General features: G+C 48.3%; 12 non-coding genes across 12 annotated transcripts; all 12 read left to right on the top strand.

The window, feature by feature from the left end:
• Window positions 1-443: 443 nt before the first annotated feature.
• Window positions 444-634, top strand: LOC142690536 (U2 spliceosomal RNA). The gene has a single exon (XR_012859300.1). It is a non-coding gene; the product is annotated as a U2 spliceosomal RNA (small nuclear RNA).
• A 1292-nt stretch (window positions 635-1926) lies between these two features.
• Window positions 1927-2118, top strand: LOC142690390 (U2 spliceosomal RNA). Its single transcript, XR_012859167.1, has one exon. It is a non-coding gene; the product is annotated as a U2 spliceosomal RNA (small nuclear RNA).
• Window positions 2119-3410: 1292 nt separating this feature from the next.
• LOC142690501 (U2 spliceosomal RNA) lies at window positions 3411-3601 on the top strand. The gene has a single exon (XR_012859268.1). It is a non-coding gene; the product is annotated as a U2 spliceosomal RNA (small nuclear RNA).
• Window positions 3602-4897: 1296 nt separating this feature from the next.
• Window positions 4898-5088, top strand: LOC142690500 (U2 spliceosomal RNA). Its single transcript, XR_012859267.1, has one exon. It is a non-coding gene; the product is annotated as a U2 spliceosomal RNA (small nuclear RNA).
• A 1293-nt stretch (window positions 5089-6381) lies between these two features.
• LOC142690498 (U2 spliceosomal RNA) lies at window positions 6382-6572 on the top strand. The gene has a single exon (XR_012859266.1). It is a non-coding gene; the product is annotated as a U2 spliceosomal RNA (small nuclear RNA).
• Window positions 6573-7864: 1292 nt separating this feature from the next.
• On the top strand, window positions 7865-8055 carry LOC142690497 (U2 spliceosomal RNA). The gene has a single exon (XR_012859265.1). It is a non-coding gene; the product is annotated as a U2 spliceosomal RNA (small nuclear RNA).
• Window positions 8056-9347: 1292 nt separating this feature from the next.
• On the top strand, window positions 9348-9538 carry LOC142690496 (U2 spliceosomal RNA). The gene has a single exon (XR_012859264.1). It is a non-coding gene; the product is annotated as a U2 spliceosomal RNA (small nuclear RNA).
• A 1295-nt stretch (window positions 9539-10833) lies between these two features.
• On the top strand, window positions 10834-11024 carry LOC142690495 (U2 spliceosomal RNA). Its single transcript, XR_012859263.1, has one exon. It is a non-coding gene; the product is annotated as a U2 spliceosomal RNA (small nuclear RNA).
• A 1262-nt stretch (window positions 11025-12286) lies between these two features.
• Window positions 12287-12477, top strand: LOC142690494 (U2 spliceosomal RNA). The gene has a single exon (XR_012859262.1). It is a non-coding gene; the product is annotated as a U2 spliceosomal RNA (small nuclear RNA).
• A 1292-nt stretch (window positions 12478-13769) lies between these two features.
• LOC142690492 (U2 spliceosomal RNA) lies at window positions 13770-13960 on the top strand. Its single transcript, XR_012859260.1, has one exon. It is a non-coding gene; the product is annotated as a U2 spliceosomal RNA (small nuclear RNA).
• A 1292-nt stretch (window positions 13961-15252) lies between these two features.
• On the top strand, window positions 15253-15443 carry LOC142690491 (U2 spliceosomal RNA). The gene has a single exon (XR_012859259.1). It is a non-coding gene; the product is annotated as a U2 spliceosomal RNA (small nuclear RNA).
• Window positions 15444-16727: 1284 nt separating this feature from the next.
• On the top strand, window positions 16728-16918 carry LOC142690490 (U2 spliceosomal RNA). The gene has a single exon (XR_012859258.1). It is a non-coding gene; the product is annotated as a U2 spliceosomal RNA (small nuclear RNA).
• The last annotated feature ends 4323 nt before the right edge of the window (window positions 16919-21241 follow it).

Here is a 21241-nt window from a genome sequence, read left to right as displayed (position 1 = left end):
GGATTCCAGAGCCAGCTTTCTGACATCATAATGGGGCCTCAGAGATAAAAGCCTGGGCCCAGGCAGTGTTGGTCAGTGCTGCTCAACAGGCAGCACTGGACTGGACTGGATTACAGCTGATACAAGGTGTGAAGGAACAAGGGGTGGCTGTGGGCATGCACTTGCTGCCGCTGCCAGTGTTTATCTGCATGGCAGCAGGGCATTTGGGCGTTGCCAGGAAGGCGTTTTTATGTAGATTCCTCCTCTTTCAGCACTGCATTGTGGTGCAAGCAAAAGAAGCAAATCCTGTCTGGCTTCCTCTCCGGCCTTTATTCACCTCCCGTGTAGCTGTGAGTGTGTGAGCCTGCAGGGCCCCATGGAATTGCCTAGAAGTAGGCTGAATCGCTGCAAGGGCTGAACAGCAGTATCGGGCAGGCTCGGGCAACGCGCGGCCCGTTCGGGTTATCGCTTCTCGGCCTTTTGGCTAAGATCAAGTGTAGTATCAGTTCTTATCAGTTTAATATCTGATACGTCCCCTATCTGGGGACCATATATTAAATGGATTTTTAGAACAGGGAGATGGAAATAGAGCTTGCTCTGTCCACTCCACGCATTGACCTGGTATTGCAGTATTTCCAGGACCGGTGCACCCTTTCCTTATGTGTTGACTAAAAGCAGATTCCAAAAGTGTTTTTTGTCTTTGCTATTGTTTCTGTCTTTCTGAAGGGATCTCCCCTTTTAATCCCATTATTTCAACACCTGTTGGACAATGCATGAGTGATAATGAGCTCATTGATTAAATGCAATTAATGAATAGATTGCCACCTCTTGTTGTGTGTCGTCTGTGTTTCTGTGTTTCCGGCATTTCACATTGGAACACCTCATTCACCTTCCTTGTCTTCTCTCCGCCCTCCCTTTTAGGTAAGTTAAAGAGCTGCACCTGAGCCAGCCACTGATTGATTGATTGATTGATTGATTGATTGATTGATTGATTGATTGATTGATTGATGCAGCACAACAGTCAAATAGTGGAGTGGAGTAGGGGAACAGCAAACAGCCAATAAAGCAGCCCGCCCGCTCGCCTGCCCGCCACAATGGACCTACCTGTGTACACTAGATGGATGTGATGGAATGTACTGTCGTCCCTACATTTCAAGAAGAAGTAAGAATTGCAGTTGCAACAAAGCCTTGCTTGCCTACAAAGAGAGCAGCAATTTGGATTTGTTACTATGTTACCTAGAAGAATAACAAACTGTGCAAGGATGGAGGTTGTAGGAGCAAGGAGAAGTTGTCTGTAAAGTTGGTGGATGCCTATTTTCCATTTTGCAGTCCCTTGTCTCCCTCTTGTGGCCTCCTGGAGGCAACTAGCTGTGCAAAAAAAAGACAGCCTGGCGGCCGGCTGTTGCAGTGTTGCCCTCTCAGGCAACACTGAGTGACTGACTGAGCCTCACCGTCTTATATAAAGTTCAGACGGAACTTTGCACGTGTCATAGTGGAGCCCTCAGGATTCCAGAGCCAGCTTTCTGACATCATAATGGGGCCTCAGAGATAAAAGCCTGGGCCCAGGCAGTGTTGGTCAGTGCTGCTCAGCAGGCAGCACTGGACTGGACTGGATTACAGCTGATACAAGGTGTGAAGGAACAAGGGGTGGCTGTGGGCATGCACTTGCTGCCGCTGCCAGTGTTTATCTGCATGGCAGCAGGGCATTTGGGCGTTGCCAGGAAGGCGTTTTTATGTAGATTCCTCCTCTTTCAGCACTGCATTGTGGTGCAAGCAAAAGAAGCAAATCCTGTCTGGCTTCCTCTCCGGCCTTTATTCACCTCCCGTGTAGCTGTGAGTGTGTGAGCCTGCAGGGCCCCATGGAATTGCCTAGAAGTAGGCTGAATCGCTGCAAGGGCTGAACAGCAGTATCGGGCAGGCTCGGGCAACGCGCGGCCCGTTCGGGTTATCGCTTCTCGGCCTTTTGGCTAAGATCAAGTGTAGTATCTGTTCTTATCAGTTTAATATCTGATACGTCCCCTATCTGGGGACCATTATATTAAATGGATTTTTAGAACAGGGAGATGGAAATAGAGCTTGCTCTGTCCACTCCACGCATTGACCTGGTATTGCAGTATTTCCAGGACCGGTGCACCCTTTCCTTATGTGTTGACTAAAAGCAGATTCCAAAAGTGTTTTTTGTCTTTGCTATTGTTTCTGTCTTTCTGAAGGGATCTCCCCTTTTAATCCCATTATTTCAACACCTGTTGGACAATGCATGAGTGATAATGAGCTCATTGATTAAATGCAATTAATGAATAGATTGCCACCTCTTGTTGTGTGTCGTCTGTGTTTCTGTGTTTCCGGCATTTCACATTGGAACACCTCATTCACCTTCCTTGTCTTCTCTCCGCCCTCCCTTTTAGGTAAGTTAAAGAGCTGCACCTGAGCCAGCCACTGATTGATTGATTGATTGATTGATTGATTGATTGATTGATTGATTGATTGATTGATGCAGCACAACAGTCAAATAGTGGAGTGGAGTAGGGGAACAGCAAACAGCCAATAAAGCAGCCCGCCCGCTCGCCTGCCCGCCACAATGGACCTACCTGTGTACACTAGATGGATGTGATGGAATGTACTGTCGTCCCTACATTTCAAGAAGAAGTAAGAATTGCAGTTGCAACAAAGCCTTGCTTGCCTACAAAGAGAGCAGCAATTTGGATTTGTTACTATGTTACCTAGAAGAATAACAAACTGTGCAAGGATGGAGGTTGTAGGAGCAAGGAGAAGTTGTCTGTAAAGTTGGTGGATGCCTATTTTCCATTTTGCAGTCCCTTGTCTCCCTCTTGTGGCCTCCTGGAGGCAACTAGCTGTGCAAAAAAAAGACAGCCTGGCGGCCGGCTGTTGCAGTGTTGCCCTCTCAGGCAACACTGAGTGACTGACTGAGCCTCACCGTCTTATATAAAGTTCAGACGGAACTTTGCACGTGTCATAGTGGAGCCCTCAGGATTCCAGAGCCAGCTTTCTGACATCATAATGGGGCCTCAGAGATAAAAGCCTGGGCCCAGGCAGTGTTGGTCAGTGCTGCTCAGCAGGCAGCACTGGACTGGACTGGATTACAGCTGATACAAGGTGTGAAGGAACAAGGGGTGGCTGTGGGCATGCACTTGCTGCCGCTGCCAGTGTTTATCTGCATGGCAGCAGGGCATTTGGGCGTTGCCAGGAAGGCGTTTTTATGTAGATTCCTCCTCTTTCAGCACTGCATTGTGGTGCAAGCAAAAGAAGCAAATCCTGTCTGGCTTCCTCTCCGGCCTTTATTCACCTCCCGTGTAGCTGTGAGTGTGTGAGCCTGCAGGGCCCCATGGAATTGCCTAGAAGTAGGCTGAATCGCTGCAAGGGCTGAACAGCAGTATCGGGCAGGCTCGGGCAACGCGCGGCCCGTTCGGGTTATCGCTTCTCGGCCTTTTGGCTAAGATCAAGTGTAGTATCTGTTCTTATCAGTTTAATATCTGATACGTCCCCTATCTGGGGACCATATATTAAATGGATTTTTAGAACAGGGAGATGGAAATAGAGCTTGCTCTGTCCACTCCACGCATTGACCTGGTATTGCAGTATTTCCAGGACCGGTGCACCCTTTCCTTATGTGTTGACTAAAAGCAGATTCCAAAAGTGTTTTTTGTCTTTGCTATTGTTTCTGTCTTTCTGAAGGGATCTCCCCTTTTAATCCCATTATTTCAACACCTGTTGGACAATGCATGAGTGATAATGAGCTCATTGATTAAATGCAATTAATGAATAGATTGCCACCTCTTGTTGTGTGTCGTCTGTGTTTCTGTGTTTCCGGCATTTCACATTGGAACACCTCATTCACCTTCCTTGTCTTCTCTCCGCCCTCCCTTTTAGGTAAGTTAAAGAGCTGCACCTGAGCCAGCCACTGATTGATTGATTGATTGATTGATTGATTGATTGATTGATTGATTGATTGATTGATTGATGCAGCACAACAGTCAAATAGTGGAGTGGAGTAGGGGAACAGCAAACAGCCAATAAAGCAGCCCGCCCGCTCGCCTGCCCGCCACAATGGACCTACCTGTGTACACTAGATGGATGTGATGGAATGTACTGTCGTCCCTACATTTCAAGAAGAAGTAAGAATTGCAGTTGCAACAAAGCCTTGCTTGCCTACAAAGAGAGCAGCAATTTGGATTTGTTACTATGTTACCTAGAAGAATAACAAACTGTGCAAGGATGGAGGTTGTAGGAGCAAGGAGAAGTTGTCTGTAAAGTTGGTGGATGCCTATTTTCCATTTTGCAGTCCCTTGTCTCCCTCTTGTGGCCTCCTGGAGGCAACTAGCTGTGCAAAAAAAAGACAGCCTGGCGGCCGGCTGTTGCAGTGTTGCCCTCTCAGGCAACACTGAGTGACTGACTGAGCCTCACCGTCTTATATAAAGTTCAGACGGAACTTTGCACGTGTCATAGTGGAGCCCTCAGGATTCCAGAGCCAGCTTTCTGACATCATAATGGGGCCTCAGAGATAAAAGCCTGGGCCCAGGCAGTGTTGGTCAGTGCTGCTCAGCAGGCAGCACTGGACTGGACTGGATTACAGCTGATACAAGGTGTGAAGGAACAAGGGGTGGCTGTGGGCATGCACTTGCTGCCGCTGCCAGTGTTTATCTGCATGGCAGCAGGGCATTTGGGCGTTGCCAGGAAGGCGTTTTTATGTAGATTCCTCCTCTTTCAGCACTGCATTGTGGTGCAAGCAAAAGAAGCAAATCCTGTCTGGCTTCCTCTCCGGCCTTTATTCACCTCCCGTGTAGCTGTGAGTGTGTGAGCCTGCAGGGCCCCATGGAATTGCCTAGAAGTAGGCTGAATCGCTGCAAGGGCTGAACAGCAGTATCGGGCAGGCTCGGGCAACGCGCGGCCCGTTCGGGTTATCGCTTCTCGGCCTTTTGGCTAAGATCAAGTGTAGTATCTGTTCTTATCAGTTTAATATCTGATACGTCCCCTATCTGGGGACCATATATTAAATGGATTTTTAGAACAGGGAGATGGAAATAGAGCTTGCTCTGTCCACTCCACGCATTGACCTGGTATTGCAGTATTTCCAGGACCGGTGCACCCTTTCCTTATGTGTTGACTAAAAGCAGATTCCAAAAGTGTTTTTTGTCTTTGCTATTGTTTCTGTCTTTCTGAAGGGATCTCCCCTTTTAATCCCATTATTTCAACACCTGTTGGACAATGCATGAGTGATAATGAGCTCATTGATTAAATGCAATTAATGAATAGATTGCCACCTCTTGTTGTGTGTCGTCTGTGTTTCTGTGTTTCCGGCATTTCACATTGGAACACCTCATTCACCTTCCTTGTCTTCTCTCCGCCCTCCCTTTTAGGTAAGTTAAAGAGCTGCACCTGAGCCAGCCACTGATTGATTGATTGATTGATTGATTGATTGATTGATTGATTGATTGATTGATTGATTGCAGCACAACAGTCAAATAGTGGAGTGGAGTAGGGGAACAGCAAACAGCCAATAAAGCAGCCCGCCCGCTCGCCTGCCCGCCACAATGGACCTACCTGTGTACACTAGATGGATGTGATGGAATGTACTGTCGTCCCTACATTTCAAGAAGAAGTAAGAATTGCAGTTGCAACAAAGCCTTGCTTGCCTACAAAGAGAGCAGCAATTTGGATTTGTTACTATGTTACCTAGAAGAATAACAAACTGTGCAAGGATGGAGGTTGTAGGAGCAAGGAGAAGTTGTCTGTAAAGTTGGTGGATGCCTATTTTCCATTTTGCAGTCCCTTGTCTCCCTCTTGTGGCCTCCTGGAGGCAACTAGCTGTGCAAAAAAAAGACAGCCTGGCGGCCGGCTGTTGCAGTGTTGCCCTCTCAGGCAACACTGAGTGACTGACTGAGCCTCACCGTCTTATATAAAGTTCAGACGGAACTTTGCACGTGTCATAGTGGAGCCCTCAGGATTCCAGAGCCAGCTTTCTGACATCATAATGGGGCCTCAGAGATAAAAGCCTGGGCCCAGGCAGTGTTGGTCAGTGCTGCTCAGCAGGCAGCACTGGACTGGACTGGATTACAGCTGATACAAGGTGTGAAGGAACAAGGGGTGGCTGTGGGCATGCACTTGCTGCCGCTGCCAGTGTTTATCTGCATGGCAGCAGGGCATTTGGGCGTTGCCAGGAAGGCGTTTTTATGTAGATTCCTCCTCTTTCAGCACTGCATTGTGGTGCAAGCAAAAGAAGCAAATCCTGTCTGGCTTCCTCTCCGGCCTTTATTCACCTCCCGTGTAGCTGTGAGTGTGTGAGCCTGCAGGGCCCCATGGAATTGCCTAGAAGTAGGCTGAATCGCTGCAAGGGCTGAACAGCAGTATCGGGCAGGCTCGGGCAACGCGCGGCCCGTTCGGGTTATCGCTTCTCGGCCTTTTGGCTAAGATCAAGTGTAGTATCTGTTCTTATCAGTTTAATATCTGATACGTCCCCTATCTGGGGACCATATATTAAATGGATTTTTAGAACAGGGAGATGGAAATAGAGCTTGCTCTGTCCACTCCACGCATTGACCTGGTATTGCAGTATTTCCAGGACCGGTGCACCCTTTCCTTATGTGTTGACTAAAAGCAGATTCCAAAAGTGTTTTTTGTCTTTGCTATTGTTTCTGTCTTTCTGAAGGGATCTCCCCTTTTAATCCCATTATTTCAACACCTGTTGGACAATGCATGAGTGATAATGAGCTCATTGATTAAATGCAATTAATGAATAGATTGCCACCTCTTGTTGTGTGTCGTCTGTGTTTCTGTGTTTCCGGCATTTCACATTGGAACACCTCATTCACCTTCCTTGTCTTCTCTCCGCCCTCCCTTTTAGGTAAGTTAAAGAGCTGCACCTGAGCCAGCCACTGATTGATTGATTGATTGATTGATTGATTGATTGATTGATTGATTGATTGATTGATGCAGCACAACAGTCAAATAGTGGAGTGGAGTAGGGGAACAGCAAACAGCCAATAAAGCAGCCCGCCCGCTCGCCTGCCCGCCACAATGGACCTACCTGTGTACACTAGATGGATGTGATGGAATGTACTGTCGTCCCTACATTTCAAGAAGAAGTAAGAATTGCAGTTGCAACAAAGCCTTGCTTGCCTACAAAGAGAGCAGCAATTTGGATTTGTTACTATGTTACCTAGAAGAATAACAAACTGTGCAAGGATGGAGGTTGTAGGAGCAAGGAGAAGTTGTCTGTAAAGTTGGTGGATGCCTATTTTCCATTTTGCAGTCCCTTGTCTCCCTCTTGTGGCCTCCTGGAGGCAACTAGCTGTGCAAAAAAAAGACAGCCTGGCGGCCGGCTGTTGCAGTGTTGCCCTCTCAGGCAACACTGAGTGACTGACTGAGCCTCACCGTCTTATATAAAGTTCAGACGGAACTTTGCACGTGTCATAGTGGAGCCCTCAGGATTCCAGAGCCAGCTTTCTGACATCATAATGGGGCCTCAGAGATAAAAGCCTGGGCCCAGGCAGTGTTGGTCAGTGCTGCTCAGCAGGCAGCACTGGACTGGACTGGATTACAGCTGATACAAGGTGTGAAGGAACAAGGGGTGGCTGTGGGCATGCACTTGCTGCCGCTGCCAGTGTTTATCTGCATGGCAGCAGGGCATTTGGGCGTTGCCAGGAAGGCGTTTTTATGTAGATTCCTCCTCTTTCAGCACTGCATTGTGGTGCAAGCAAAAGAAGCAAATCCTGTCTGGCTTCCTCTCCGGCCTTTATTCACCTCCCGTGTAGCTGTGAGTGTGTGAGCCTGCAGGGCCCCATGGAATTGCCTAGAAGTAGGCTGAATCGCTGCAAGGGCTGAACAGCAGTATCGGGCAGGCTCGGGCAACGCGCGGCCCGTTCGGGTTATCGCTTCTCGGCCTTTTGGCTAAGATCAAGTGTAGTATCTGTTCTTATCAGTTTAATATCTGATACGTCCCCTATCTGGGGACCATATATTAAATGGATTTTTAGAACAGGGAGATGGAAATAGAGCTTGCTCTGTCCACTCCACGCATTGACCTGGTATTGCAGTATTTCCAGGACCGGTGCACCCTTTCCTTATGTGTTGACTAAAAGCAGATTCCAAAAGTGTTTTTTGTCTTTGCTATTGTTTCTGTCTTTCTGAAGGGATCTCCCCTTTTAATCCCATTATTTCAACACCTGTTGGACAATGCATGAGTGATAATGAGCTCATTGATTAAATGCAATTAATGAATAGATTGCCACCTCTTGTTGTGTGTCGTCTGTGTTTCTGTGTTTCCGGCATTTCACATTGGAACACCTCATTCACCTTCCTTGTCTTCTCTCCGCCCTCCCTTTTAGGTAAGTTAAAGAGCTGCACCTGAGCCAGCCACTGATTGATTGATTGATTGATTGATTGATTGATTGATTGATTGATTGATTGATTGATGCAGCACAACAGTCAAATAGTGGAGTGGAGTAGGGGAACAGCAAACAGCCAATAAAGCAGCCCGCCCGCTCGCCTGCCCGCCACAATGGACCTACCTGTGTACACTAGATGGATGTGATGGAATGTACTGTCGTCCCTACATTTCAAGAAGAAGTAAGAATTGCAGTTGCAACAAAGCCTTGCTTGCCTACAAAGAGAGCAGCAATTTGGATTTGTTACTATGTTACCTAGAAGAATAACAAACTGTGCAAGGATGGAGGTTGTAGGAGCAAGGAGAAGTTGTCTGTAAAGTTGGTGGATGCCTATTTTCCATTTTGCAGTCCCTTGTCTCCCTCTTGTGGCCTCCTGGAGGCAACTAGCTGTGCAAAAAAAAGACAGCCTGGCGGCCGGCTGTTGCAGTGTTGCCCTCTCAGGCAACACTGAGTGACTGACTGAGCCTCACCGTCTTATATAAAGTTCAGACGGAACTTTGCACGTGTCATAGTGGAGCCCTCAGGATTCCAGAGCCAGCTTTCTGACATCATAATGGGGCCTCAGAGATAAAAGCCTGGGCCCAGGCAGTGTTGGTCAGTGCTGCTCAGCAGGCAGCACTGGACTGGACTGGATTACAGCTGATACAAGGTGTGAAGGAACAAGGGGTGGCTGTGGGCATGCACTTGCTGCCGCTGCCAGTGTTTATCTGCATGGCAGCAGGGCATTTGGGCGTTGCCAGGAAGGCGTTTTTATGTAGATTCCTCCTCTTTCAGCACTGCATTGTGGTGCAAGCAAAAGAAGCAAATCCTGTCTGGCTTCCTCTCCGGCCTTTATTCACCTCCCGTGTAGCTGTGAGTGTGTGAGCCTGCAGGGCCCCATGGAATTGCCTAGAAGTAGGCTGAATCGCTGCAAGGGCTGAACAGCAGTATCGGGCAGGCTCGGGCAACGCGCGGCCCGTTCGGGTTATCGCTTCTCGGCCTTTTGGCTAAGATCAAGTGTAGTATCTGTTCTTATCAGTTTAATATCTGATACGTCCCCTATCTGGGGACCATATATTAAATGGATTTTTAGAACAGGGAGATGGAAATAGAGCTTGCTCTGTCCACTCCACGCATTGACCTGGTATTGCAGTATTTCCAGGACCGGTGCACCCTTTCCTTATGTGTTGACTAAAAGCAGATTCCAAAAGTGTTTTTTGTCTTTGCTATTGTTTCTGTCTTTCTGAAGGGATCTCCCCTTTTAATCCCATTATTTCAACACCTGTTGGACAATGCATGAGTGATAATGAGCTCATTGATTAAATGCAATTAATGAATAGATTGCCACCTCTTGTTGTGTGTCGTCTGTGTTTCTGTGTTTCCGGCATTTCACATTGGAACACCTCATTCACCTTCCTTGTCTTCTCTCCGCCCTCCCTTTTAGGTAAGTTAAAGAGCTGCACCTGAGCCAGCCACTGATTGATTGATTGATTGATTGATTGATTGATTGATTGATTGATTGATTGATTGATTGTGCAGCACAACAGTCAAATAGTGGAGTGGAGTAGGGGAACAGCAAACAGCCAATAAAGCAGCCCGCCCGCTCGCCTGCCCGCCACAATGGACCTACCTGTGTACACTAGATGGATGTGATGGAATGTACTGTCGTCCCTACATTTCAAGAAGAAGTAAGAATTGCAGTTGCAACAAAGCCTTGCTTGCCTACAAAGAGAGCAGCAATTTGGATTTGTTACTATGTTACCTAGAAGAATAACAAACTGTGCAAGGATGGAGGTTGTAGGAGCAAGGAGAAGTTGTCTGTAAAGTTGGTGGATGCCTATTTTCCATTTTGCAGTCCCTTGTCTCCCTCTTGTGGCCTCCTGGAGGCAACTAGCTGTGCAAAAAAAAGACAGCCTGGCGGCCGGCTGTTGCAGTGTTGCCCTCTCAGGCAACACTGAGTGACTGACTGAGCCTCACCGTCTTATATAAAGTTCAGACGGAACTTTGCACGTGTCATAGTGGAGCCCTCAGGATTCCAGAGCCAGCTTTCTGACATCATAATGGGGCCTCAGAGATAAAAGCCTGGGCCCAGGCAGTGTTGGTCAGTGCTGCTCAGCAGGCAGCACTGGACTGGACTGGATTACAGCTGATACAAGGTGTGAAGGAACAAGGGGTGGCTGTGGGCATGCACTTGCTGCCGCTGCCAGTGTTTATCTGCATGGCAGCAGGGCATTTGGGCGTTGCCAGGAAGGCGTTTTTATGTAGATTCCTCCTCTTTCAGCACTGCATTGTGGTGCAAGCAAAAGAAGCAAATCCTGTCTGGCTTCCTCTCCGGCCTTTATTCACCTCCCGTGTAGCTGTGAGTGTGTGAGCCTGCAGGGCCCCATGGAATTGCCTAGAAGTAGGCTGAATCGCTGCAAGGGCTGAACAGCAGTATCGGGCAGGCTCGGGCAACGCGCGGCCCGTTCGGGTTATCGCTTCTCGGCCTTTTGGCTAAGATCAAGTGTAGTATCTGTTCTTATCAGTTTAATATCTGATACGTCCCCTATCTGGGGACCATATATTAAATGGATTTTTAGAACAGGGAGATGGAAATAGAGCTTGCTCTGTCCACTCCACGCATTGACCTGGTATTGCAGTATTTCCAGGACCGGTGCACCCTTTCCTTATGTGTTGACTAAAAGCAGATTCCAAAAGTGTTTTTTGTCTTTGCTATTGTTTCTGTCTTTCTGAAGGGATCTCCCCTTTTAATCCCATTATTTCAACACCTGTTGGACAATGCATGAGTGATAATGAGCTCATTGATTAAATGCAATTAATGAATAGATTGCCACCTCTTGTTGTGTGTCGTCTGTGTTTCTGTGTTTCCGGCATTTCACATTGGAACACCTCATTCACCTTCCTTGTCTTCTCTCCGCCCTCCCTTTTAGGTAAGTTAAAGAGCTGCACCTGAGCCAGCCACTTGATTGATTGATTGATTGATTGATTGATTGATTGATTGATTGATGCAGCACAACAGTCAAATAGTGGAGTGGAGTAGGGGAACAGCAAACAGCCAATAAAGCAGCCCGCCCGCTCGCCTGCCCGCCACAATGGACCTACCTGTGTACACTAGATGGATGTGATGGAATGTACTGTCGTCCCTACATTTCAAGAAGAAGTAAGAATTGCAGTTGCAACAAAGCCTTGCTTGCCTACAAAGAGAGCAGCAATTTGGATTTGTTACTATGTTACCTAGAAGAATAACAAACTGTGCAAGGATGGAGGTTGTAGGAGCAAGGAGAAGTTGTCTGTAAAGTTGGTGGATGCCTATTTTCCATTTTGCAGTCCCTTGTCTCCCTCTTGTGGCCTCCTGGAGGCAACTAGCTGTGCAAAAAAAAGACAGCCTGGCGGCCGGTCAGGCAACACTGAGTGACTGACTGAGCCTCACCGTCTTATATAAAGTTCAGACGGAACTTTGCACGTGTCATAGTGGAGCCCTCAGGATTCCAGAGCCAGCTTTCTGACATCATAATGGGGCCTCAGAGATAAAAGCCTGGGCCCAGGCAGTGTTGGTCAGTGCTGCTCAGCAGGCAGCACTGGACTGGACTGGATTACAGCTGATACAAGGTGTGAAGGAACAAGGGGTGGCTGTGGGCATGCACTTGCTGCCGCTGCCAGTGTTTATCTGCATGGCAGCAGGGCATTTGGGCGTTGCCAGGAAGGCGTTTTTATGTAGATTCCTCCTCTTTCAGCACTGCATTGTGGTGCAAGCAAAAGAAGCAAATCCTGTCTGGCTTCCTCTCCGGCCTTTATTCACCTCCCGTGTAGCTGTGAGTGTGTGAGCCTGCAGGGCCCCATGGAATTGCCTAGAAGTAGGCTGAATCGCTGCAAGGGCTGAACAGCAGTATCGGGCAGGCTCGGGCAACGCGCGGCCCGTTCGGGTTATCGCTTCTCGGCCTTTTGGCTAAGATCAAGTGTAGTATCTGTTCTTATCAGTTTAATATCTGATACGTCCCCTATCTGGGGACCATATATTAAATGGATTTTTAGAACAGGGAGATGGAAATAGAGCTTGCTCTGTCCACTCCACGCATTGACCTGGTATTGCAGTATTTCCAGGACCGGTGCACCCTTTCCTTATGTGTTGACTAAAAGCAGATTCCAAAAGTGTTTTTTGTCTTTGCTATTGTTTCTGTCTTTCTGAAGGGATCTCCCCTTTTAATCCCATTATTTCAACACCTGTTGGACAATGCATGAGTGATAATGAGCTCATTGATTAAATGCAATTAATGAATAGATTGCCACCTCTTGTTGTGTGTCGTCTGTGTTTCTGTGTTTCCGGCATTTCACATTGGAACACCTCATTCACCTTCCTTGTCTTCTCTCCGCCCTCCCTTTTAGGTAAGTTAAAGAGCTGCACCTGAGCCAGCCACTGATTGATTGATTGATTGATTGATTGATTGATTGATTGATTGATTGATTGATTGATGCAGCACAACAGTCAAATAGTGGAGTGGAGTAGGGGAACAGCAAACAGCCAATAAAGCAGCCCGCCCGCTCGCCTGCCCGCCACAATGGACCTACCTGTGTACACTAGATGGATGTGATGGAATGTACTGTCGTCCCTACATTTCAAGAAGAAGTAAGAATTGCAGTTGCAACAAAGCCTTGCTTGCCTACAAAGAGAGCAGCAATTTGGATTTGTTACTATGTTACCTAGAAGAATAACAAACTGTGCAAGGATGGAGGTTGTAGGAGCAAGGAGAAGTTGTCTGTAAAGTTGGTGGATGCCTATTTTCCATTTTGCAGTCCCTTGTCTCCCTCTTGTGGCCTCCTGGAGGCAACTAGCTGTGCAAAAAAAAGACAGCCTGGCGGCCGGCTGTTGCAGTGTTGCCCTCTCAGGCAACACTGAGTGACTGACTGAGCCTCACCGTCTTATATAAAGTTCAGACGGAACTTTGCACGTGTCATAGTGGAGCCCTCAGGATTCCAGAGCCAGCTTTCTGACATCATAATGGGGCCTCAGAGATAAAAGCCTGGGCCCAGGCAGTGTTGGTCAGTGCTGCTCAGCAGGCAGCACTGGACTGGACTGGATTACAGCTGATACAAGGTGTGAAGGAACAAGGGGTGGCTGTGGGCATGCACTTGCTGCCGCTGCCAGTGTTTATCTGCATGGCAGCAGGGCATTTGGGCGTTGCCAGGAAGGCGTTTTTATGTAGATTCCTCCTCTTTCAGCACTGCATTGTGGTGCAAGCAAAAGAAGCAAATCCTGTCTGGCTTCCTCTCCGGCCTTTATTCACCTCCCGTGTAGCTGTGAGTGTGTGAGCCTGCAGGGCCCCATGGAATTGCCTAGAAGTAGGCTGAATCGCTGCAAGGGCTGAACAGCAGTATCGGGCAGGCTCGGGCAACGCGCGGCCCGTTCGGGTTATCGCTTCTCGGCCTTTTGGCTAAGATCAAGTGTAGTATCTGTTCTTATCAGTTTAATATCTGATACGTCCCCTATCTGGGGACCATATATTAAATGGATTTTTAGAACAGGGAGATGGAAATAGAGCTTGCTCTGTCCACTCCACGCATTGACCTGGTATTGCAGTATTTCCAGGACCGGTGCACCCTTTCCTTATGTGTTGACTAAAAGCAGATTCCAAAAGTGTTTTTTGTCTTTGCTATTGTTTCTGTCTTTCTGAAGGGATCTCCCCTTTTAATCCCATTATTTCAACACCTGTTGGACAATGCATGAGTGATAATGAGCTCATTGATTAAATGCAATTAATGAATAGATTGCCACCTCTTGTTGTGTGTCGTCTGTGTTTCTGTGTTTCCGGCATTTCACATTGGAACACCTCATTCACCTTCCTTGTCTTCTCTCCGCCCTCCCTTTTAGGTAAGTTAAAGAGCTGCACCTGAGCCAGCCACTGATTGATTGATTGATTGATTGATTGATTGATTGATTGATTGATTGATTGATTGATGCAGCACAACAGTCAAATAGTGGAGTGGAGTAGGGGAACAGCAAACAGCCAATAAAGCAGCCCGCCCGCTCGCCTGCCCGCCACAATGGACCTACCTGTGTACACTAGATGGATGTGATGGAATGTACTGTCGTCCCTACATTTCAAGAAGAAGTAAGAATTGCAGTTGCAACAAAGCCTTGCTTGCCTACAAAGAGAGCAGCAATTTGGATTTGTTACTATGTTACCTAGAAGAATAACAAACTGTGCAAGGATGGAGGTTGTAGGAGCAAGGAGAAGTTGTCTGTAAAGTTGGTGGATGCCTATTTTCCATTTTGCAGTCCCTTGTCTCCCTCTTGTGGCCTCCTGGAGGCAACTAGCTGTGCAAAAAAAAGACAGCCTGGCGGCCGGCTGTTGCAGTGTTGCCCTCTCAGGCAACACTGAGTGACTGACTGAGCCTCACCGTCTTATATAAAGTTCAGACGGAACTTTGCACGTGTCATAGTGGAGCCCTCAGGATTCCAGAGCCAGCTTTCTGACATCATAATGGGGCCTCAGAGATAAAAGCCTGGGCCCAGGCAGTGTTGGTCAGTGCTGCTCAGCAGGCAGCACTGGACTGGACTGGATTACAGCTGATACAAGGTGTGAAGGAACAAGGGGTGGCTGTGGGCATGCACTTGCTGCCGCTGCCAGTGTTTATCTGCATGGCAGCAGGGCATTTGGGCGTTGCCAGGAAGGTGTTTTTATGTAGATTCCTCCTCTTTCAGCACTGCATTGTGGTGCAAGCAAAAGAAGCAAATCCTGTCTGGCTTCCTCTCCGGCCTTTATTCACCTCCCGTGTAGCTGTGAGTGTGTGAGCCTGCAGGGCCCCATGGAATTGCCTAGAAGTAGGCTGAATCGCTGCAAGGGCTGAACAGCAGTATCGGGCAGGCTCGGGCAACGCGCGGCCCGTTCGGGTTATCGCTTCTCGGCCTTTTGGCTAAGATCAAGTGTAGTATCTGTTCTTATCAGTTTAATATCTGATACGTCCCCTATCTGGGGACCATATATTAAATGGATTTTTAGAACAGGGAGATGGAAATAGAGCTTGCTCTGTCCACTCCACGCATTGACCTGGTATTGCAGTATTTCCAGGACCGGTGCACCCTTTCCTTATGTGTTGACTAAAAGCAGATTCCAAAAGTGTTTTTTGTCTTTGCTATTGTTTCTGTCTTTCTGAAGGGATCTCCCCTTTTAATCCCATTATTTCAACACCTGTTGGACAATGCATGAGTGATAATGAGCTCATTGATTAAATGCAATTAATGAATAGATTGCCACCTCTTGTTGTGTGTCGTCTGTGTTTCTGTGTTTCCGGCATTTCACATTGGAACACCTCATTCACCTTCCTTGTCTTCTCTCCGCCCTCCCTTTTAGGTAAGTTAAAGAGCTGCACCTGAGCCAGCCACTGATTGATTGATTGATTGATTGATTGATTGATTGATTGATTGATTGATTGATTGATGCAGCACAACAGTCAAATAGTGGAGTGGAGTAGGGGAACAGCAAACAGCCAATAAAGCAGCCCGCCCGCTCGCCTGCCCGCCACAATGGACCTACCTGTGTACACTAGATGGATGTGATGGAATGTACTGTCGTCCCTACATTTCAAGAAGAAGTAAGAATTGCAGTTGCAACAAAGCCTTGCTTGCCTACAAAGAGAGCAGCAATTTGGATTTGTTACTATGTTACCTAGAAGAATAACAAACTGTGCAAGGATGGAGGTTGTAGGAGCAAGGAGAAGTTGTCTGTAAAGTTGGTGGATGCCTATTTTCCATTTTGCAGTCCCTTGTCTCCCTCTTGTGGCCTCCTGGAGGCAACTAGCTGTGCAAAAAAAAGACAGCCTGGCGGCCGGCTGTTGCAGTGTTGCCCTCTCAGGCAACACTGAGTGACTGACTGAGCCTCACCGTCTTATATAAAGTTCAGACGGAACTTTGCACGTGTCATAGTGGAGCCCTCAGGATTCCAGAGCCAGCTTTCTGACATCATAATGGGGCCTCAGAGATAAAAGCCTGGGCCCAGGCAGTGTTGGTCAGTGCTGCTCAGCAGGCAGCACTGGACTGGACTGGATTACAGCTGATACAAGGTGTGAAGGAACAAGGGGTGGCTGTGGGCATGCACTTGCTGCCGCTGCCAGTGTTTATCTGCATGGCAGCAGGGCATTTGGGCGTTGCCAGGAAGGCGTTTTTATGTAGATTCCTCCTCTTTCAGCACTGCATTGTGGTGCAAGCAAAAGAAGCAAATCCTGTCTGGCTTCCTCTCCGGCCTTTATTCACCTCCCGTGTAGCTGTGAGTGTGTGAGCCTGCAGGGCCCCATGGAATTGCCTAGAAGTAGGCTGAATCGCTGCAAGGGCTGAACCGGGCAGGCTCGGGCAACGCGCGGCCCGTTCGGGTTATCGCTTCTCGGCCTTTTGGCTAAGATCAAGTGTAGTATCTGTTCTTATCAGTTTAATATCTGATACGTCCCCTATCTGGGGACCATATATTAAATGGATTTTTAGAACAGGGAGATGGAAATAGAGCTTGCTCTGTCCACTCCACGCATTGACCTGGTATTGCAGTATTTCCAGGACCGGTGCACCCTTTCCTTATGTGTTGACTAAAAGCAGATTCCAAAAGTGTTTTTTGTCTTTGCTATTGTTTCTGTCTTTCTGAAGGGATCTCCCCTTTTAATCCCATTATTTCAACACCTGTTGGACAATGCATGAGTGATAATGAGCTCATTGATTAAATGCAATTAATGAATAGATTGCCACCTCTTGTTGTGTGTCGTCTGTGTTTCTGTGTTTCCGGCATTTCACATTGGAACACCTCATTCACCTTCCTTGTCTTCTCTCCGCCCTCCCTTTTAGGTAAGTTAAAGAGCTGCACCTGAGCCAGCCACTGATTGATTGATTGATTGATTGATTGATTGATTGATTGATTGATTGATTGATTGATTGATGCAGCACAACAGTCAAATAGTGGAGTGGAGTAGGGGAACAGCAAACAGCCAATAAAGCAGCCCGCCCGCTCGCCTGCCCGCCACAATGGACCTACCTGTGTACACTAGATGGATGTGATGGAATGTACTTGACCTGCCTAGGTAGAGTCGTGTGTTAACCTTAAACCATACTATCCCCCACCCCCATTTAGTAACGACACATGACACCGAGGTTGGATGTGAAATGGCCACAGCAGCCGTTTATTAATTTCACAGTTTTATAAAAACAATTTAAATCCGAAACATTCGGATAACTAGTTAGGAATCCACCAGAGAATTCCTCCTAATAATTCACATGACCCAACATGGGTCAGAATCATAAATAACAATTAAACGTTAACATTAACCCGAGCAGAGGAAGTCCTTGAAGCCCCTTCAGATGTTCCTTTCAAGAACACACCGAATTAGCCATCTGCAAACCACTAATTACCTCCAGCCGTAAACCAGCTCGGAAGCACCGTTCACCTCTGCAGATGGCTCCAACCACTAGAAGTCCACTTCAAGGGGATAACACCCGTTGAAGCCCTCAAGTGATATACCGACCACTAGAAGTCCACTTCAAAGGGATAACACCCGATGAAGCCTTCAAGTGACATACCTTCTACCAGAAGACCACTTCAAAGGGATAACACCCGATGAAGTCTTCAACCATGTACCTTTTTTGGGGGACGCATACCCCCGATGCGACCCCCCCACCATTTTGTACTGACTGGCCTCAAGGACTCCCCCCGCCAGCTGCCATGACAACAGAACCTACTCCGGAAAAAAGAAAAACATGTTAAATAAACACACAAAATAAAACACAACGCTCATATACGGACGTACAGAAGACCTAAGGAGTAACAAAACAAGGGTGGGAGGGTGGGAGCTTTGCTTCTTGTGTATTACTCCTCCCGCTGCTTCCGGCTCAATGCCGAGAAACAGCGGGAAGCGCAGTAACGGCCCCCCCGTCCCCCCTAGCTCCTCCCCGTCCCTCCTTCAGCTCCTTCACCTTTCCCTCACCTCTTAACATTAACCCTTTCCCTACCAGGACGGTCATGTCGGCTTCCCTCAAGCCTGCAGCTGCGTCCAGCCTCTTCTTGACCTGCCTAGGTAGAGTCGTGTGTTAACCTTAAACCATACTATCCCCCACCCCCATTTAGTAACGACACATGACACCGAGGTTGGATGTGAAATGGCCACAGCAGCCGTTTATTAATTTCACAGTTTTATAAAAACAATTTAAATCCGAAACATTCGGATAACTAGTTAGGAATCCACCAGAGAATTCCTCCTAATAATTCACATGACCCAACATGGGTCAGAATCATAAATAACAATTAAACGTTAACATTAACCCGAGCAGAGGAAGTCCTTGAAGCCCCTTCAGATGTTCCTTTCAAGAACACACCGAATTAGCCATCTGCAAACCACTAATTACCTCCAGCCGTAAACCAGCTCGGAAGCACCGTTCACCTCTGCAGATGGCTCCAACCACTAGAAGTCCACTTCAAGGGGATAACACCCGTTGAAGCCCTCAAGTGATATACCGACCACTAGAAGTCCACTTCAAAGGGATAACACCCGATGAAGCCTTCAAGTGACATACCTTCTACCAGAAGACCACTTCAAAGGGATAACACCCGATGAAGTCTTCAACCATGTACCTTTTTTGGGGGACGCATACCCCCGATGCGACCCCCCCACCATTTTGTACTGACTGGCCTCAAGGACTCCCCCCGCCACCGCGAAACAGGCCTTGACCACCTTAAGCCTGTGAGTTCCTCCACACCACCACCGCCCTTTCTATGCCTTCTGCTATAGCCAAGCTCCAAATATCAATGCCAACCTCGGTCAGATGAACCCCGTCACTCCTCCAGAAATTCCCCAATCCTGACTCCAAATCCCTATGCCTCACGCAAATGCCCCCGTTCTTTGCCACAAAACGGGACACCGCCCGGTTAACTTTTATCCGAGCTTTATTGACTCTCTCCACCGATCTAGCTAACCGCCAATGCTTCCTTGGGACTATGTCCGACCACACTACCACCAACTTGGGATAAGATACCCACAAACACAACAAATCATGTTTGATATCCCGCACCAACTCACGAAAAGGGCGGACTCCTAAGTCATTCCCACCCACGTGCAACACTAAAACCTCCGGAACCCTATCAAGCCGCACATATGTCTGGAATTCCGCCAACACCCTGTTCCACGACATACCTCTAAACCCCAGCCAATGCACAACCGCATCCTGTCGCGGAATGCGCAACTGGCGACCATCCGGGCGGACGTCCGCCCTCAAAGCCCCCCAGTGCACGTACGAATGACCCATCAACCACACCAGACAAGGAGGCGAATCTGAAACGGAAAACACAGTTAGGCACCACCATATAACATTTGCAAGCATAAACAACAAAATTACAACATATGGGGGCGGACATAGGACTTAAACCTTTTTGACTCCCAACGACCAATACGCCTCACCCCCTCATCATCCAACCCCCAGCGCCCTGCTTCCGTTGCTGCGCCAATCCGGAAGGAATGAGATGAATATGAGCCTGCCGCAACCCCAACCGCCGTCAAACATTTTTTAAAAACAGCTCCAAACTGAAACCTGGACAAGAACGACCCGTCCACATGACGTAACAAAGGCAAATCTGGAGACCCCCTGTTTTTTGTAAAACCCCGCATGCACTCTACTGGGCACATGACCGACCCCGGGAGAGCGAACAAAACTATCAGTTTTCCCTTCCCTAATTGGTCAGTTTTTGATCTACGCAACCATACCTCCAACCGATCTGCAAAAAGGCTCACCTCCCCAGATCTCAGCCCCCCTGCCTGTTTAGTACTTGGCGACACCAACTCACCTATTCTAAATGCTCCGAAGAACGCCAACGAGAAAGCCAACCGAAACAAATCCATTTCATCTGAAGAACGACATACCGATGCCAATGAACCGCCCAACAAGCCCAGCAAAGCAAACGACACCGGCCTTCTACTATCCGCCTCCACCCTACCTCTGCGCAACCCCTTCAAAGCCTGCGATACCAGAAATTCCTTCGATACATCCCGCAAGCCCCGCAACTTAAGCCCAAACGCCACCGCGGATATAAACCGGTTCACCTTCGCTACTGAAAACCCCCCCTCCCAGGCATCCCCTAACCAATACAAAAGTGCCACCAACCTGTCTCTATCCGTATTAACATCACCCAACTCTCTTACCCACTCCTCCCACTGCCTCCAACAAGCAGCATAAGCCCTCCACGTCGTGCGCGCCAAAGACCTTTGTAACAGCTGCTCTACGGGACCGATACCAGATCCCATAGATGATCCGGACACGCCAAACCGAGACGTTCCGCTCCCGGGGCCAATTGCCGAAACCGGTCCCACTGCGAGCGAGAAAGAGCATCAGCAACACAATTCCGTACACCCGGGACATGCACCGCCACCACCCACGCGTTCAGCGACAAACACACCAACACTAAATGTCGCAACAATTGAACTACCGGAGGAGAGGACGCCGTGATGTTATTAATGGCAAGCACCACCCCCATGTTGTCGCAGTAAAAACGGACCTTCTTATCCCTGAGCCTGTCCCCCCAAATGGTAGCCGCCACCACGATGGGAAACAGCTCGAGCAGGGCCAGATTCCGCGTCAATCCACTGGACACCCAGCTAGCCGGCCATTGACCTGCGCACCACGGACCTCCCCCGTAAGCTCCAAAGCCACCCGCCCCAGCCGCATCCGTGAAAATATTCAGATCACTCGTATCCTGCGCTGGGGCCATCCATAGCGAGCGACCATTGTACTGGCCCAAGAAGTCATCCCAAACCTGAAGATCAGCTCGGTGCTCCTCCTTGAGCCTCACAAAATGATGCGGCGCCCGCACTCCCGCCGTTGCCGCCGCCAACCTTCTACCAAACACCCTCCCCATCGGCAT

Source organism: Rhinoderma darwinii (genome assembly GCF_050947455.1).
Source record: "Rhinoderma darwinii isolate aRhiDar2 chromosome 5 unlocalized genomic scaffold, aRhiDar2.hap1 SUPER_5_unloc_34, whole genome shotgun sequence".
Classification (NCBI taxonomy): Eukaryota; Metazoa; Chordata; class Amphibia; order Anura; family Rhinodermatidae; genus Rhinoderma; species Rhinoderma darwinii.
This window is presented reverse-complemented; position numbering and strand designations above follow the sequence as displayed.